Here is a 9,292-nt window from a genome sequence, read left to right as displayed (position 1 = left end):
TATGGTCCATGGACCAGACCAACCCAAGTCCATAAAAGCCCACCAGGGAACTCTATAAATAGAGGAGTTGTCTTCATTTGTAGGGGTTGGAAATTTTTGACTCTAGAAGGTCTAGAGAGAATTCTCCCAAGAGATAGAAGCCTCCTCAACTTCTGAAGTCGACCACCCTCGAAGATTGAAGCTTCTTCGAAGATACAAGCTTTCTTCCAGGACTCCAACTTCAAGAACATCACGTGCTTCACTTCCTCAAATCAAGCGTAAGCATCCAGCCGAGCGAGAATCAGAGGATCAAATTCTAGAGATCGAACCACATCGCATCGAATCAACATAAATACAACATCAACACAAGTTCAACTCCACGAATCAAATTTCTTCGGAAATCTCGTGTGAACAATTATCTTCGCTCCAAGATACAAATATCTTTTCCTTGAATAATTATATTTCAACAAATATAACTATCTTTTCCTTTTCCATAATTATATATATATATATATATATAAAACAAAATTTTCACTCTACAATTTAATTAAATAACATCTATAATTATTTACATTAATTCAATTTCAACAACACCAAAAAATCTACAACTTTACTTAAATCTCACAATACATAATTTAGTCAAATTCTAAACAAACACCACAAGCCAAGACCTTAATTAATTAAATATTCATTCAACAAGTATTTAATTAATTTTAATTTACAAAAAATCAAATAATTCTCGTTAAATGAATTCAAAATAACGTCCAATAAATTAAATCTAATTAAGCAAAACTAAGATAATCAATCAAAATTATCTTAACTTTTGGGGCGTTACAAAGTGTCTATTCATAACTGACGTTGCATACATGTCGAGTTTGGATTAGTTGCATAGCGCGGTGAAATGGAAAAGTGACGCGTGTAAATCGTGAAGATAACCCTTGGATACGAAAGGTCACTATAAATAGGACCAACGAGACCGAAAGAAGAAATACATGAGATGGTAGACATTCTAATAAATTTTTCTAGAGAGAGTTCTGGGTGTTGAATGACTGGTTGAGAGGAACCACTGGACAAGAAGAAGAAGCCGAAAGCTAAAGGGAGAAAGAGTTAGGCTAAGTATTTTCGTGAGTGATTCTTATAAACAAATATTTGTTATGAATTGTTTTGTATGAGTAAAGCAAGTATTTCGTAAATGATCTTGTAAATGAATAAATGATTATTTTATCAATGAAAGTGATAGCTTGTAGAAATACAAGATATTATAGCCTTTTAGATAGAATAATGAGACCAACACATAAGAAATGTGTCAAAACACGTAGCTTATGTTGTAGATTTATAAATATTTAGAAATACACTTTACAAAAGTATTTATGCCTATTTCACCTTGTTCTTAGTGTCTTAACACATGATTATGAACAAAAGAAGAAGCTAACAAATCGCAGAGGAACTCGCTTGAAGACTACGCTAGAAAAGGTTCAGAGAAGAAAAAAGTGGTAGTTGGAGTTGATGTGAGTTACAAAGGCACCTATAAATTGAATCCCTCTCGGGCAAATGAAAGGGTGGGGCCATTTCCGATGGCACATTTCCGATGAGTGTTGCCAAGTTACATTGGAGTTATTTATTTATTTACAGTAACATTCATTAATAAAATAGGAAACCAAAGGAAATATTTTCTCGCTGCATTTTGGTGTGTAAAGATTGATTTATATAGCCAAAATTCTAAAACTAAAATAGAACTAATTTCATAAGAACAAACATTTCCTATTTCAAAAAATTTAGGAAAAAAGTGTTCGGATTAGAGAAAAAATAATGATGAGGAAGACCAAAATTGAAGATGTCGAGTGTAATAATGTAAATAACATAACTAGTTGCAACATTGTCTTTTGAACAATTAAATATTAAAGGTAAGTTTCCACACTAGAACTCTAATAAAAGGCAAATGAAAGAAGGAAAAAAAAGTAGTAAAAGTAAGTTAGGATGGAGTTTATATTTTTACAATAAAGGCTTTAATAGATATTTCTTAAGCAATTATTCATCGTAAAGAAATTACAACAAAAATTAAAGGCATGGAAGCACTTTAAAGATTTAGTTCCGAAAATAAATCTTTTGTATTCAATTATTATAATGTGGTTGACGCATCAAATCATTTCAAATGAAAATTAGGGGGGTTAGAAGCACAAGTGAAGGTACAAAGACATTTATGAGCTCCAAAGCATACTGCAAAATCTACATCTTTAAGTTGGCTATTACACAAATAATAACATTGTTCCTTGACGCAAGTCCTCGCATCAGATAATGGTAGATCTCTATAGCATTTCTTTGGTGGCCATACTATACCTTGAACACTCCTAATCATCATCTCCTCACCTACAATACAAACCACCAAAAGACAAATATTTATTAATACGTTACTAACTTACATATTTTTACTGCATAACTAATTAAATTTATTAAGAGACTTAATCATGAATGAGTTATAAGACAATTACTTGTTAACATGTATCTATTTTATTATCTATTGATATCTTTTTCTCCTACAAAAGAAGTTCCATTTCATTGGATCTCAAGTATACACTAAACATCTTTGATTGCTAATGTATTTTTTGAAGAGCTATTAATTAGGTGAAACAAGTCGCATAGACTTAAACTTTCAGTATTGTACATGTCTATTTCATGAAATATAAATGTATTCAAATTGAATATGTATAGTCCCAATGAGATAAACTGCCTTTTATTGAACACGATATTTCAATATTGCAATGATGGAGAAGAAGTTGCTTACCACTAAAGATGAGGAAAAGAAGAACTATAGCCGAAATAATGTTTGACTTCATTCTTTTTCAAATACTTGTAGTTTTTTCTCTGAGATAAAATCTTATGAATACACAAAGTAGTGATGTTCTTTTGATGATTGATATGTATGTGTATATATACACACAATGTAACTATTTTCCCTCATGCTAATTAATTTGTTTTGTTGTCTTTTCATGCTAATTAATTTAATGTACAATATTTATTGTATTGAATTATATTCTTTTTTCGGGTAGGGAACAAATTATTGTTTTTTTTTTTTGCTATATTTATTCATATACATAATTAACTTTCTATGTAATTGTGTAAAATCTTCCGAATTCAATTTATTTGGTAGTCATCGCTTTTTATTGTTTTGTTATTTTAGTCCTTAAATTTGTTTATTTAACATTTGTAATAAAGAAAAACTTTATTCGAAGTCTATCAAAAGAAAAATGATTATATGGATTCTATTCCTGTAAAGGTTCGATTCTATTAGGTATGCAATTTATTTATCGACCAAATATATGTTTTTTACTTTCATGGTTGCGTCTTCTATTTTCATGCATTTTTTATAAAACTAAATGACTGATAGAACTTCCAATGAAGATTAAAGTAGTATTTTTTAATATATACATAGAAATAACAACATATAGTCAATAAAGGTTCGATTCTATTAGGTATGCAATTTATTTATCGACCAAATATATGTTTCTTACTTCTATTGTTGCGTTTTCTATTTTCATGCATTTTTTATAAAACCAAATGACCGATAGAACTCTCAATGAAGACTAAAGTAGTATTTTTTAATATATACATAGAAATAACAACATATAGTCAATAAAATGAAAGGGCGGATGTAGCACCCCAAATATTTAAGGTAATTTTGTTACTTAATTATCTTGAATAATGATTACATTATTATGGGTATTAGATTAATTGAAATTGGATGATAAGAAATTTATTTGGTGTAATGTGTTGGATTAATTGAGTATATATATGGCAATACATATTTAAATAAAACTTTTGGAATTTGGTAAGGAAGTCGTCTTTAACCCTCCCTCTGGGTCTAGTTTCAAATTTAGGGGGACGGGCGTTGTATGTTTACCCAAGGTCATCTCAGCCATGAAGGCTAGTAAACTACTCAGCCAGGGTACTTGGGGCATCTTGGCAAGCGTAGTAGATACCAGAGAGCCAGAAGTTTCCCTATCCATTATGGTAGGGGCAAAAGTTTCCCTATACATTAAACATCTTGTCATGTCTTATAATGTATATCCATTTATACTCACTCTCTCCATGTCATGTTTTTCAGGTAGAGGTCGAGGTAGGGGCAAAGGCAAGCTGACGAGCGACCAGAAGTGACCGTGGCGAGCCATAGGTATTTCTGCTTCCGCTTACACCCCGTTTTAGACATTTAGTACTTGAGTTTTATTTTCTTCCTTATTTACTATTTCATTTCTTTAAAAGTAGATAGGGCCCGAGTAGGATTTTAAATTTTTATTTATATTTTGCACATTACTCTGATTTGATTTTATAAATAAAATTCTGAGGTTTTATTTGTTTTCACTAAACTTTATGACTTAAATCATGCTATTTACATCTAGTAATGACTTCGGCTCAGTATAAGGAGTTGGGTCGTTACAGTTGGTATCAGAGCCCAGTGTTTTAGGTTCTGTAGTCTGACTTACGATGTAAGTCTTGGTTTTGTTTTGGATTTATTTTAACCCTATGGCTATACGGTCCTTCGTCACTCGCCAGGTATGTCTCAAAGCCTTGCTAATGTTAAGATTATAATCTTGCCTGAATAGACTAGACATAGAAATCTGAGTGTTATGTTCTTGTGGTGAAAAGTTTTTGTTGGTGAAATTTAGGGAGAATGCTTCCACGTAGAGGTGCATGCCGAGGAGGTGGTAGGGGAGGCAGAGGAGCTGGTCGTGGCCAGTCGGAGGAGCAACCGGCTGTGCCGGCGGTCGACCCTAACGCACCAGCGACTCCAAATCTTTTAAATATTAAAGATTAAATGATGGGGGATGTCGGCCGCTCCGCGTTGCGATCACGTCGCGACAGCTTGGCGACTCCACTGGGGACTTTGAATAATGTGTAAGATAGTCGAGCCGTTACATTTTTTATCTTTTATTCTTATTCTATTATAATTCATTGGTTCACTTAATTATTTATTTTTTTTGTATGAAATATTTATACTATTTTTATTGGTACATTTATTTTAAATTAGTCATCATGCATTTTACACACACTCCCAAGCCCTCTACCCAGGCTACAACCTTTTAGGATTAGAATTGAGGATGGAGTAGTGTTGACCTTCGAGGGGTTTCGACTTCCGTGCAGGCACATGAAAAGTTCTCACTCAGATTAATTCTTTTGTTATTTTTTGAAATAACATTGGAATAAATTTGAGGGCCTTTTTCTTCTAGGAGTTTAGATGATACCAACACCATGACATTATATTTTGACATATTTTTATCTAAAAGTTAAATTGTCCAAGTTATTTTTATTTTTTCTAAACAAAGTTTTGCATTTTTCTAAAATTTTTAAATCATACATATTTCTTTGTTTTCAAAAAAAGAAAAAAAAAAGATTCAATCACAATACTGATTTGTTAAGAAAAGCTTGATTTAAATAATTATTTATTATACATTCTTTAAAGGAGAGTAGTGTTTACATTGTAAAGGTACATGAAAACAGTTACATTTTCTAAAATTAAATAATTTTTTTTCAAAAAATAATAATAAGGAGAATAGTGTTTACTTTCATTACGACATTAAAGTGCATGAAAACTTTATTTACTTTTTCTTATTTCTTATTTCTTATTTTTTCTTATTTCTTTTTTTTTATTATTATTACCTTTTACTTTTTACTTTTTAATTTAATTTAATTTTTGTTTTATTAGTTTTATTTTTATTGTTTTTGTTTTATTATATCCTATTTTATTTTGTGCAAAGTGAATGTGACGATTTTTTTTCTTTTTTCTTTTTTCTGTCTTTCCCTTTGTCAGTGCAAAAAAGAAACAGTCTTGAAACACCAAGATGTCCAATATGTCGATGCATTCATCTTTTGAGTCTAAGTTTGATGAGCCAAGTGATGTTCTTAAATGGGCTGAAGAGATGCAACAAAAATTTGGGGACGGTATAAACAATTCTTCCCAAATATCTGTACTATCCAGGTGTCAACTCTCTTTTAGGCATGGATTGGTTGTCAGATAACCATGCAAGCATAGACTGTTTTGGTAAGGAAGTCGTCTTTAACCCTCCCTCTGGGCCTAGTTTCAAATTTAGGGGGGTAGGCATTGTATGTGTACCCAAGGTCATCTCAGCCATGAAGGCTAGTAAACTACTCAGCTAGGGTACTTGGGGCATCTTGACAAGCGTAGTAGATACCAGAGAGTCAGAAGTTTCCCTGTCCTCCGAACCAGTGGTAAGGGAGTACCCTGATGTTTTCTCCGACGAGCTTCCAGGACTTCCGCCTTCCTGGGATATAGACTTCGCCATTAAGTTAGAGCCAGGCACTGATCCTATCTCAAGGGCCCCTTACAGAATGGCTCCAGCCGAGCTAAAGGAGCTGAAGGTACAGCTGCAGGAGTTGCTGGATAAGGGTTTCATCCGACCCAATGTGTCACCTTGGGGAGCCCCGGTATTGTTTGTGAAGAAGAAGGATGGGTCGTGTAGATACCATATTTTGGCAATTTATTTTTACATTTACTTTAGTTTATTTTATTACTTTATTTTATTTATTTATTTTTATTAAATTAAGTTAATTTGAATTTGAATTTATTTTTTTAAAAAAAAAGAAAAAGGAAAAGATAACAGTAATTAAATTTCATATCTTTTCCCTGTTTTATCTCAACCACTTCCAGTCCTACGATTCTTCCTCTCTCCACGATTCTTCCTCTCCACGTTCCCCCTCTCCACGATTCTTCCTCTTCACGATCCTCCCTCTCCACGATCCTCCCTCTCCACGATTCTTCCCACTTTCCCACTATCACAAACACGATCTTCATGATCTGGCAATCTTAAAAAAAAAGTTATCATCTCAGTGCCCTATAAAAAACAGAGAAAAAAGAGAGAAAGGGAGGTTTCTTGATTACTAAAAAGAGAGATCAGTTAAAAGGGAAAAGCAAAAAAAAATTATTCAGCCAAGGTAAGTTTTTTTTTATTGTTCTTCCATTCTTTAGATTTAATTTGTTTTAATTCGTTTTGATTTTATTCCTTCGTCAAATTTTATTTTTAGGTTTAGGGTTAGGGTATTTTAATTTTGTTAGGTTTAGACCAATTGAGTCTATATCGTTGTTTTGTATTCTAATTTTGTTGGGTGGAACTTGCATCAAATTTTGCCTAGGCTGTACTGTGTTTAATTTTTTTTAGGTTTAGGGTGTTTAATTTTGTTAGGTTTAGACCAATTGAGTCTATTTCTCATTAGCCTATGTTTTCTATTCTAATTTTGTTGGGTTAAACCAAATGGATATTATTGTATCAAATGTTGCCTAGGTTGTACTGTGTTCAATTTTTTTTAAAATTATGGCTCTTTAGGTTAAACCAATTGAATATCAATAGAATAGTGTTACATCAAATTTGCCACTGTGTTTAATTTTGTTAGGGATACTATCACATCAAATCTGCTCGTGCTACATCAAATTCCCTATGCTTTAAATTTGATTTAAAGTAAGCAATTTGATTAAAGTTTATTAAATGTAGGGTTTAATTTGGTTGTTTTACTGTTTATTAAGTATGTTTGATATTGATTGATTAGATTGGTTGAATGGTAGAGTACTTATTTCAGCACTGTATATTATTTACTTTCCAAATATTATTTCTCAAACATTATATATTTCTAATATAGTATATTATTTCCAATATTTTATTTTTGAATATGTAGATATTATCTCCAACTTTTATTATTTGGCTACATATATTGTTGGTTGTATTATTTGTCATATTTGCCAACTATTTTATACTGTATTATTTGTCATATTTGCCAACTATTTTATACCGTATTATTTATGAGAAAGAGTAATGTTCATTTATGGTTAAAATTCCATAAATACATGAAATTTCTCAATTTTTAAAAGTTAATACAATTATTTTTAAATAAAGTATATCTAACAATTTTATATTTTAGAATGAGACTCAGTAGTGTTTTCTTTAGAATTCATTAATTCTTTAGATACATGAAATAAGGTATATGATGGAGATCAAAATATCAAAGTTTGATATTTTAATATTCTTGAGGTAAATAAAAAATTATTTTTAAATAAAAATTAAATTCTATTTTTCTAATGGCTCTCATGCCACCCATATAATCATTAATTCAGACTTAGTTTTTTTTAGTTATGAATTGATAACCATGGGACATTTAAAAAATATCAAACAAAAAACTTTGTTTTGTGAACCTCGTTAATTTAGTTTAAAAGATAAATTTTGGTAATCATTTTCATGGGTGTTGTAGGGTGCTAATACCTTCCCTACACACAACTTGACTCCTGAACCTTAAATCTGAATTTACGTAGATCATTTTTTTTGTGGTGACCAATCACACCTTAATATGATTGGTGGCGACTCCAAATCTTTTAAATATTAAAGATTAAATGATGGGGGATGTCGGCCGCTCCGCGTTGCGATCACGTCGCGACAGCTTGGCAACTCCACTGGGGACTTTGAATAATGTGTAAGATAGTCGAGCCGTTACATTTTTTTATCTTTTATTCTTATTCTATTATAATTCATTGGTTCAGTTAATTATTTATTTTTTTTGTATGAAATATTTATACTATTTTTATTGGTACATTTATTTTAAATTAGTCATCATGCATTTTACACACACTCCCAAGCCCTCTACCCAGGCTACAACCTTTTAGGATTAGAATTGAGGATGGAGTAGTGTTGACCTTCGAGGGGTTTCGACTCTCGTGCAGGCACATGAAAAGTTCTCACTCAGATTAATTCTTTTGTTATTTTTTGAAATAACATTGGAATAAATTTGAGGGCCTTTTTCTTCTAGTAGTTTAGATGATACCAACACCATGACATTATATTTTGACATATTTTTATCTAAAAGTTAAATTGTCCAAGTTATTTTTATTTTTTTTAAACAAAGTTTTGCATTTTTCTAAAATTTTTAAATCATACATATTTCTTTGTTTTCAAAAAAAAAAAAAGAAAAGAAAGATTCAATCACAATACTGATTTGTTAAGAAAAGCTTGATTTAAATAATTATTTATTATACATTCTTTAAAGGAGAGTAGTGTTTACATTGTAAAGGTACATGAAAACAGTTACATTTTCTAAAATTAAATAATTTATTTCTTCAAAAAATAATAATAAGGAGAATAGTGTTTACTTTCATTACGACATTAAAGTGCATGAAAACCTTATTTACTTTTTCTTATTTCTTATTTTTTTTCTTTTTTCCTTTTTTATTATTATTATTACTTTTTACTTTTTACTTTTTAATTTAATTTAATTTTTGTTTTATTAGTTTTATTTTTATTGTTTTTGTTTTATTATATCC

Source organism: Cucumis melo, chromosome 12 (genome assembly GCF_025177605.1).
Source record: "Cucumis melo cultivar AY chromosome 12, USDA_Cmelo_AY_1.0, whole genome shotgun sequence".
In the NCBI taxonomy this organism is placed as follows: Eukaryota; Viridiplantae; Streptophyta; class Magnoliopsida; order Cucurbitales; family Cucurbitaceae; genus Cucumis; species Cucumis melo.
Note: the sequence above shows the minus strand (reverse complement) of the source record.